Below are 8601 nucleotides of genomic sequence, written 5' to 3'. Positions count from 1 at the left end.
GGTGCGTAACCTGTATTGTGGGAAAGGAGCTGCCATTAGGATAGAATGTCAAAAGCAAAAGTGTTAAGACAAGGGTGCATTTAATCCCCTGGTCTGTTCAACCTGTATGCAGAATACAGTATATCCTAGCCTAGGGAAAGCAGTGCTGGATTCAGATGAAGGAGGAGTTGAAGTTGGTGGAAGAAACATCAGTAATTTAAGATATGCAGATGGAATTACCTTTGTGGACAAAAATGTTGAAACCAAGGCTGTCCTACTTTGGGCACGTAATTGAGAAGACAGGATTCTCTGAAAAGGACAAGAAATGTGAAAGGCAGCAGGAATGGAGGAAGACCAAACGTGGTGGATGACTCCCTAAATTTAAGGAAGGCGCAAGCTTGAGAGTACAAGAGTTGAGTAGGGCAATTGAGAACAAGGTATTTTGGACAGCACCCATTTATAGGATTGCCATGAGTCGGAGGTGACTTGATGGCACATAAAAACATGAATGAGCGCTCTCCAAAACGTCCTGTCCTCAGCTGCAAACTCAACTCTTGCAGATTCAAGCCTGTGGATTCCTTTAGGGAATTGGTTCATCTCTTATTTGGTCTTCCTCTTTTCCTGCTGTCATCCACTTTCCCCAGCATTATTGTCTTTTCCAGATAATACTGCCTTCTTATGATATGCCCAAAGTAGGATAGCCTCGGTTTCAACACGTTTGCCTCCAGAGATAGTTCAGACTTCATTTGATGCACTTGTTTGTTTTTCTGGCATCCATCCCAGTCAGGCAAACTGGGCTCCTATTGTCTGAAGCAGGAGAAAACATGCTCCCCAGCACATAGACACCTGTCTTCCCTCATTCTGGTAACTGCTTACTTTGCACTGGTTCTTAACCTTTGTTACTCAGATGTTTTTGGACTGCAACTCCCAGAAGCCTTCACCATCAGCTCTGCTGGCTGAGGTTTCTGGGAGTTGCGGTTCAAAAACACCTGAGTAACAAAGGTTAAGAACCACTGTTGTAAAGCACAGCAACTACCCAAAGTGGCAGATAGCATTTTAAACCAGGGATGGCAAGTTCTGAGAGCTACCCTCTCTACCACTGGATCTTGGAGGGCCACAGCTACTCGTATTCCCTGCCCAATCCTCAAATATTTTTCTCATTTAAAAAACAACCACTGGACACATCCACACTCTGTGCCGGCCAATTTTTAACATTTAATTTATAACAATTGAAGTGGGGAGAGAGAGGCCAGGAGGGCTCGGGGGCACAAAATATGACAAAATTACCTCCCACACTTTTCAGAGGGCATAAGAGGCGATTTTGACCCTTTCCTTTTTTTACCAAAAGGAAAGAAAAATGTCCTTTCTCAGATGCTCATGAATGTTGGGGATATTGAGGGGCCCTACAAGCCTCACCCATCTGCTGGCTTGCACTTTGCCCATCCCTGGCTTAAATATAGGGGATTAGGGAGGTTGGGAAAGTGCTGCCACTCAGAAAGTGAGAAGCAATTTTAATGACTATTTTACCAAAAACCCTATTCTTATTTCAGTCAATCCCTATAATATTAAAACAGTCATTTTTCAAAGAATTTAATAAGATAATCATGAGATTTATATGGCAAGGTAAAAAACCAAGAATTAAAACTAAGGCAATGCAAGATGCTAAGCAGAGGGGTGGCTTTGGTCTTCCTGACTGGGTTCTGTATTATAGAGCTTGTATTCTAGATTGGATAAAAGAATGGATAACTCTAGAAAACGATAGATTACTTATCTTGGAGGGACATGATTTGCAATTAGGCTGGCATGCCTATTTATGGTATAAAAAGGACAAAGAACAAAAAAATTTTAATTCACATATGATAAGAAGAGCTTTACTGGGAATGTGGAGAAAAATTGTACAACAAATTTATTATAAAATACCTGTATGGGTGTCACCGTTAGAGGCCTTTATCCAACCCAGTCTTATGACAAAAACAAACTTTTTAAAATATCAAGACCTATTAAAAAAGGATGGTGAACTAAAGTCTAAAGAAGAGCTAGAGTCACAGAATATATATATAGAGTGGTGGCCTAGAGCACAGCTAGAATCTAGATATACAAAAGCTAAAATAGAAGGCTTCTACTTAGAGCAAACGATTTTTGACAAACTTTTATTAGGTTCAAAAGAACAAACTGTTAAGAAAATGTATAATTATATGTTGGAAATTAAGATGCAAGATGAAATGGTTAAGGAATGTATGATTAAGTGGGCACAAAATATAGGGCATAATATTGATATTGATCAATGGCTGAAAATATGGCAAAATAATATAAAGCTTACAAGATCGGTGAACTTTAAAGAGAATATATATAAGATGTTTTATAGATGGCACATGACCCCAGAAAAACTGTCAAAGATGTATACAGATGTATCAAATAAGTGTTGGAAATGTGAATCACAAGTGGGAAGCTATTATCATATGTGGTGGTCATGTGGAGTAGCGAAACAATATTGGAAAAGAGTACATGTAATGTTGGAACAAATATTGCTCTGTAAAGTGCCATTAACCCCAGAACTGATTTTATTGAGTATGATACCTGAAAATATAGATAAGTCAAAGAATTATATAGTTATATACATAGTTACGGCAGCTAGAATTTTATATGCTAAAAATTGGAAAAGATCAACGGTACCGAAACAAGAAGATCTTATTGAAAAGATACGGGAAATAGCCGAAATGGACATTTTATCAGAAGTCATGAAGGACTATCCCTTGCAAAAGGCAACAGAAAGATGGGATCTATTTAACAAGTGGACAGAATCAACAGGCAGCTTGTGAACAGTACATATTGAAAGGAGAACTGAATCTAGAAGGCAGAAAAGAGTAAATAGAATAATTTAAAATCTTGATATGGCAATAGGTACAGAATGGATGAAAGTATGTTATTGTCTCCCCTCTTCCTCATCAATCCCAATTCCCTTTTCCTTTTTGTTATCCCTTATAAAAAATAAAAAATACAAAAAAATACAAAAAAAAAGAAAGTGAGAAGCAAAGAGGGAGGCAAGGTGGGGAAGGAGAAAGGAGACAGGGCAGTAACATGGGGGGGGGGGCTTCTTCCTCCTGCAGGCACTAGAGGCCCTATTCCTCCCTTCCCTAAATGGGGAAGACTTGGCCTCTGTTTCAAGACCAGTTTTGTTCAGCTGAGGATGATTCTTTACAAAGTGTAGGCAAACTGCAGCAGGAAATGGGAGACAAACACAATGAACAAGGTGGGAGAGATGCAACGGCATGGCACCTGGTGCTTTGCTACCCACCAGAAAAGTTTTTGTTTTATTTTAAATAGTTTTATTCTGACTTTATCATTTAAAAACCCCCAAGACATCTCACATCAGTAAAAGACAGCAAACATGGGACCATCCCAGCCTTCAATGGGCCTCTCCCTTGTCCCCAACAAATCCATCTGTGAAGGTGGTGGGATCTAGAGAAAAGCTTTTCCTGATGATGTTAACGCCCAGTCAGGCTGAAAAATGGAGACACAGTCCTTGAGATAATTTGGACCCAAAGTGTTTAGGACTTTGCAAGTTAAAACCAGCACTTTGAGTTGTGCCTGGAAACAGATCGGAAGCCAATGGAGCTGCTATAACCGGAGGCAAGGGGATCAAAGTTATGCAGGTGACACAGCAGACCATAAACCATATTACAGAAATCCAGCTGGGATATTTATGGATCACATTGCACTAATGCACAAACAGATCTTGGCTGCCCTTCCTCATGGATTTATTTGATGTTTCTTTCATTTACATGCCCCGCCCTGTTAGTGCATAGCACTATTTTGGGTGGTTTACAGTATGGTAATAAATCCAAAGTAAACATTAAAGTCAAATGGTAGAGTCAAATAAAACAAAAGTATGTTCAATAATAGAAGAGGTGTGTGCCAGGATAGGAGGCATAAGGTCAGGCTGGATTGCACAGAAAGGCTTCTGTGTAAAGGAAAGTCTTCAGAAGCCTTTTAAATGTTAGGAGCAGGGGGGGCAGGTCAGCCCCATTGGGAACTGATTCCAAAGCGTAGGTGCCACTCTGAAGAAGGCCTGGCTCCATTTAGTGGATTCCCTGGTCTCTCCTCGGAGTGGCTACTTGACACTGAGCAGAATGAGCAGTCATGGTCCTCCTAATGGAGAAGAAAATAGTAAATTGCTGGTGCTGAAACGTGCCCGGAGCCGAGGAGTATTGATCGGCTTGGTTGGGGCTCTTAGGTGCTGGCAGATAAGAGGTGCCAGGTAGTCCTGGGCGATCATGGTAATAAGATCACTTTGACACCAAAGGCTCTCTAGCAGAGACATCCTGCAGGAGCAGTGCTGCCAGACCAGGAAGAACGTCTGCCCGATAGTGTTTGGAGGGCTTCTCCATTAGGTACCGATCAGGGCAAATGGCATCCCGATGATGGTGCTGAGTGTGATCTCTTTCCCCGCGAGAAGGCAAGCGGGGGCTCATGTAGGCTTGATGCCTTTGTTGATGTGCTGGAGGCTGAGGTGGTAGGCCTACAGGGGCAAAGTAAGGCACAGTTTCTGGTTGCGTTTAGCGCCATGGATGTCTGACAAGGCAATTTGTGAAGACTCACTCAGAGAGCCTGAGGATTGTCACAGGCTATCAGGGAACGCTGTGAGTCGATCAACAGGGTGTTCCCATTTGGGAGACTGAGATGGTGCGGTTGATGAGGTGGAAGTGCCTCCTCATCTGAAAGAGAACCAAGGTAGATGAGGTTTCTAGACTCTGGTGATTGTGGAGTCGGGGAAACGGTTTTGGAAGGCTTTGATTTTGAAGACTTAGCCTTCTTCGGAGTTGACGGTTCCGGTGCTAAGGGACCGTCCATGGATGGTATTCTCTTAGAGGCTGTTTTCGATGTTGAGGGTTTCGACATTGAATGTTTGACTTAGTGCGCTTGCGTGACATTGATATTGAGGGCAGAGTAGGTTATCGATTAGAACAAGATGGAGTAGCTGATGGGGGCTGTTTTGTTGCTTCGGAAACAGCTTCATCCATGGCTTTAGGGATTGCTTCCAGAGCCGAAGCTTGAGTCTAGAGAGGCAACTGCGGAGAACTCCGCATTTAAAGATCTTGCAGTGAGGGGACGAGGAAGTTTGATGGCCTCACCGAGGCAAAAACGGTATTTAGGGAGGCCATCAGAGAGTGGGACCTCGTTATCGCAGGTTACGCAGCTTTTAAATGGGCCTGAAAAAGCCATGAACCAAGAACCGGTTTTGAAAAGAAAACAACGGAAAGGGGGGTTGCTTCAGCCCTAATAATAATAAGGATAATAATAAATAAAGTTCAATAACTTTCCTACTTTCATTCTCAGATTTCTCACAGAAGTAACAATTGAGGCTCTCAACACAGCGGTTGAAAGAAACTGAAGGGAGAGCCTTGGTGCCAAGGTACATATACCGGGGGAAGGGCTCTATGCTAATGTATTTTCCTTTGCTACCGCAGAAGCTCTAGAACAGGGGTGTCCAACATTTCACCTTCCCTGGGCCACATTAGAAGATGAAAATTTGGTTTGGGCTGCACATAAAATAAAATAACAGTAATGATACCTGATCATCCAAAAAAAAGCATAGAAAACATAGTTAACATATTAAACTTACTTGAAAATGAAGTTAGTGAGATGTTTGACATTGTTTCTCAGCCACCAATGCATCCATATTTGCTTTGATGGAACTTGTGGCAATTCTCAGTGAGTGCTCAAGGTGCTCATCAGATATTTTGGTTCTAGTTTTATTCTTTGTATGCTTCATCCTTGAAAACAGCTGCTCACAAATGTAGGTGCTTCCAAATAGTGATGACATGAATAAGGCATGATTGTGAAGTGGAGGATATTTTTCTCTGGGAACATATATCTTATAGAAGTCCATTAAAGAGACATGGTCCATTTTTTCTTTCAGTTGAATGTGAGATTGGCAATAGAATTACAGTGGTGCCTCGCACAACGAGCGCACCGTAGAGCGATGAATTCGCTCTACAGTGACGCTTTTGCGATCGCTAAAGCGATCGCACAACGATGGCCCCAATGGGCGAAAATTGCAGAGCGAAGGTCGGTAAGCTGCTCGCTTACCGACCTTCGCTTTGCGACCCGCCGATCAGCTGTTCGGCAGGTCAAAAATGGCCGCCGGAACAGCCGAAAGGGGTGGGGGCGCAGCGTTTTCGCGCCCTTGGTAAGCAAGGGGAGCGCGCGAAAACGCTGCGGAAGCCCCGAAATGGCTGCGCGCAACCATTTCGGGGCTTCCGGCAGCGTTTTCGCGCGCTCCCCTTGCTTACCAAGGGCGCGAAAACGCTGCGCCCCGGCCCCTTTTGGCTGTTCCGGCGGCCATTTTTGACCCGCCGAACAGCTGATGGCAGCCATTTTGGCGCCCTCGTTCTGCGAGGGGAGGGCGCGAAAATGGCTGCCGCCTATGGAGGAACTTCGCTGAACGGTGAGTTTGAAAGCCATAGGAACGCATTGAACACAGTTCAATGCGTTTCTATGGCTTTTTCCCTCCCGCACAGCGATGTTTCCCACAGCGAAGGTTAATCCGGAACGGATTAACCTTCGCTGTGCGGGGCACCACTGTAATCTCAAATAGTACTCTTCTGTGTCTCACTTAAGAGTATTTTCTTGATTATACTTTTGAACTAGTTTTACAAATCATGACCTACACCACCCCTATTTCTAGATGACACGGAAAATTCCCTGGTAAGCGCCCCTACTCATCCAAAGCAAGATTTCTTAAGGTTAAAGAAGTGAGGGAGGAAGGGCTGTGCCTGTCCTAAGATACCTTTGGTTCGCTGCTGTTTTAAGATAATTTTCCTGGTCATGGCCCGCAGTGCAGCAAGGAAGGAAGCAGCAGCCCCTCCTTCTCGCCCGCCCCCGGCATCGGCTCCTTCTCGGAAAGGGGGAAGCCGGGACCAGTGCCGGGCAGAGTTGCCTGGCTGGGTAGCCCACCGCACTAGGGCCGCACACAGCAGGAGGCTCCCCGCTTGCGCCTACTGTGGATGCCAGTCTGGTGAGTCATGGCTCCGGATCAGGTCCGCTCGCCCAGATTCCGCCCCAGCCGCACTCGCTCTCTCTCCCGGGCAGGAAACAGCTCTGGCTGCTTCTGGGTTCCTGCTGGCTGGAGTGGGCGGGGCTTGCGTCGGGCCCACCTGTGGGGAGGGACGGTCACAACGTAGCATGCGTCGGGGTGGGGGAGGGGATCGCTGCACTTTGGAGCAGCGGGGTGGCGTGGACTTGCTAGAGAGCAAAGAGCGAGAGTGTGGGAGGCATTCCTGTGCTTGGACGACACTCTGGGCGGGGCCCTCCCTTTCAGAGGCATCGCCATCATCGTGGAGAGGGCCGTGGCGATGCGGATGACTGGGTCCTGTTCTCAACAGTGCTGCTCAGCTCTTGCAGTGCCTTCCGTTGTGAAATTTAAAAAATCCCACTGGACCACATTACCAGCCGACCTGGGCCACATGCGGGCCACGGGCCGCGGGTTGGACAAGCCTGCTGTAGAATATTCTGATGAGGCTCCATGCATGCACAGATTACCCATAGTGTGATTCACAGAGGCCACGAAGAAGAAGTTGTGTGCCAGTTTACTGATGCCACCTTACTCTAAATCTCCTGATTACCTCCCCCAGTGGTTTAACATCGATATAAAACAGCATTAGAGATATTAATGACTCCTGAGGTACCCCACAATCGAGGGTCCAAGGAGCCAACAGCTCATGCCCTACCTGAACTCTCTGGACAGGGCCCTCAAGGAAGGACCAGAACCAGCTCAATGCCTGTCCCCCGATCCCTACCTCTGAGAGCCTGTCCAGGAGGATACTGTGGTTGATGGTGCTGTATAAAAAGCTGCTGAGAGATCAAGGAGGAAGAACAAGGCAGCTGTTCCCCCGCTGGCCCCCCTTAAAAGTTCATCAGGTAGCACAACTAGTGTTGTCCCAGTGCCTCATCAGAATCCAGAATCCAGACTGAAATGGATCATGGCAGTTTTCTCCTCCTCCAGATACATCCGGGGCTGCTTTGCCACCATCGACTCGATCACTTTGCCCATAAAGGAAAAACAGAGCCCAACATCCAGAGTCAGGTTGTGGTGGTGTGGGTAGGTGGGTGTTGGCTGATGAATGATTGGGAAGGCTTGGCAGTGCCATAACACTAAGCTTCTCCCCTCAGTATAAAGTGATAATACAAATAAAGCAAAGCTTTGGAGCGGAAAGAAAAAGTTTGGAAACTCATGAAAAAAGAACAGTTGAAAATAAGGGGAAGATTTCTGGATATTGGGAGAATTTGCATTATCATCGTTGTTTGATAGGGAAGCCAAATTGGTACAAATGCTCCACCTGGAAAAGCCTGTAGAAACCCTCACCAAGCTAATTCTGGATCCGGATCTACCTTCTGCCAACACTATCTGTAATTTTCCAGAATGTACAGTTTTACAAGCTTATGCTTGTTTCAGAATAGTCCTGAAGGAAAGTCACAGAGTTGTTTTTTGCTTTCCTCATCTTGCATTTACTAGTATTAGGTAAAGGTTCCCCTTGACATTTAGTTCAGTCGTGTCCAACTCTAGGACACGGTGCTCATCCCAGTCTCCAAGCTGTAGAGCCAGCGTTTGTCTGTAGACAG

Source organism: Pogona vitticeps, chromosome 2, assembly GCF_051106095.1.
Source record: "Pogona vitticeps strain Pit_001003342236 chromosome 2, PviZW2.1, whole genome shotgun sequence".
NCBI classification, from domain to species: domain Eukaryota; kingdom Metazoa; phylum Chordata; class Lepidosauria; order Squamata; family Agamidae; genus Pogona; species Pogona vitticeps.
Note: the sequence above shows the minus strand (reverse complement) of the source record.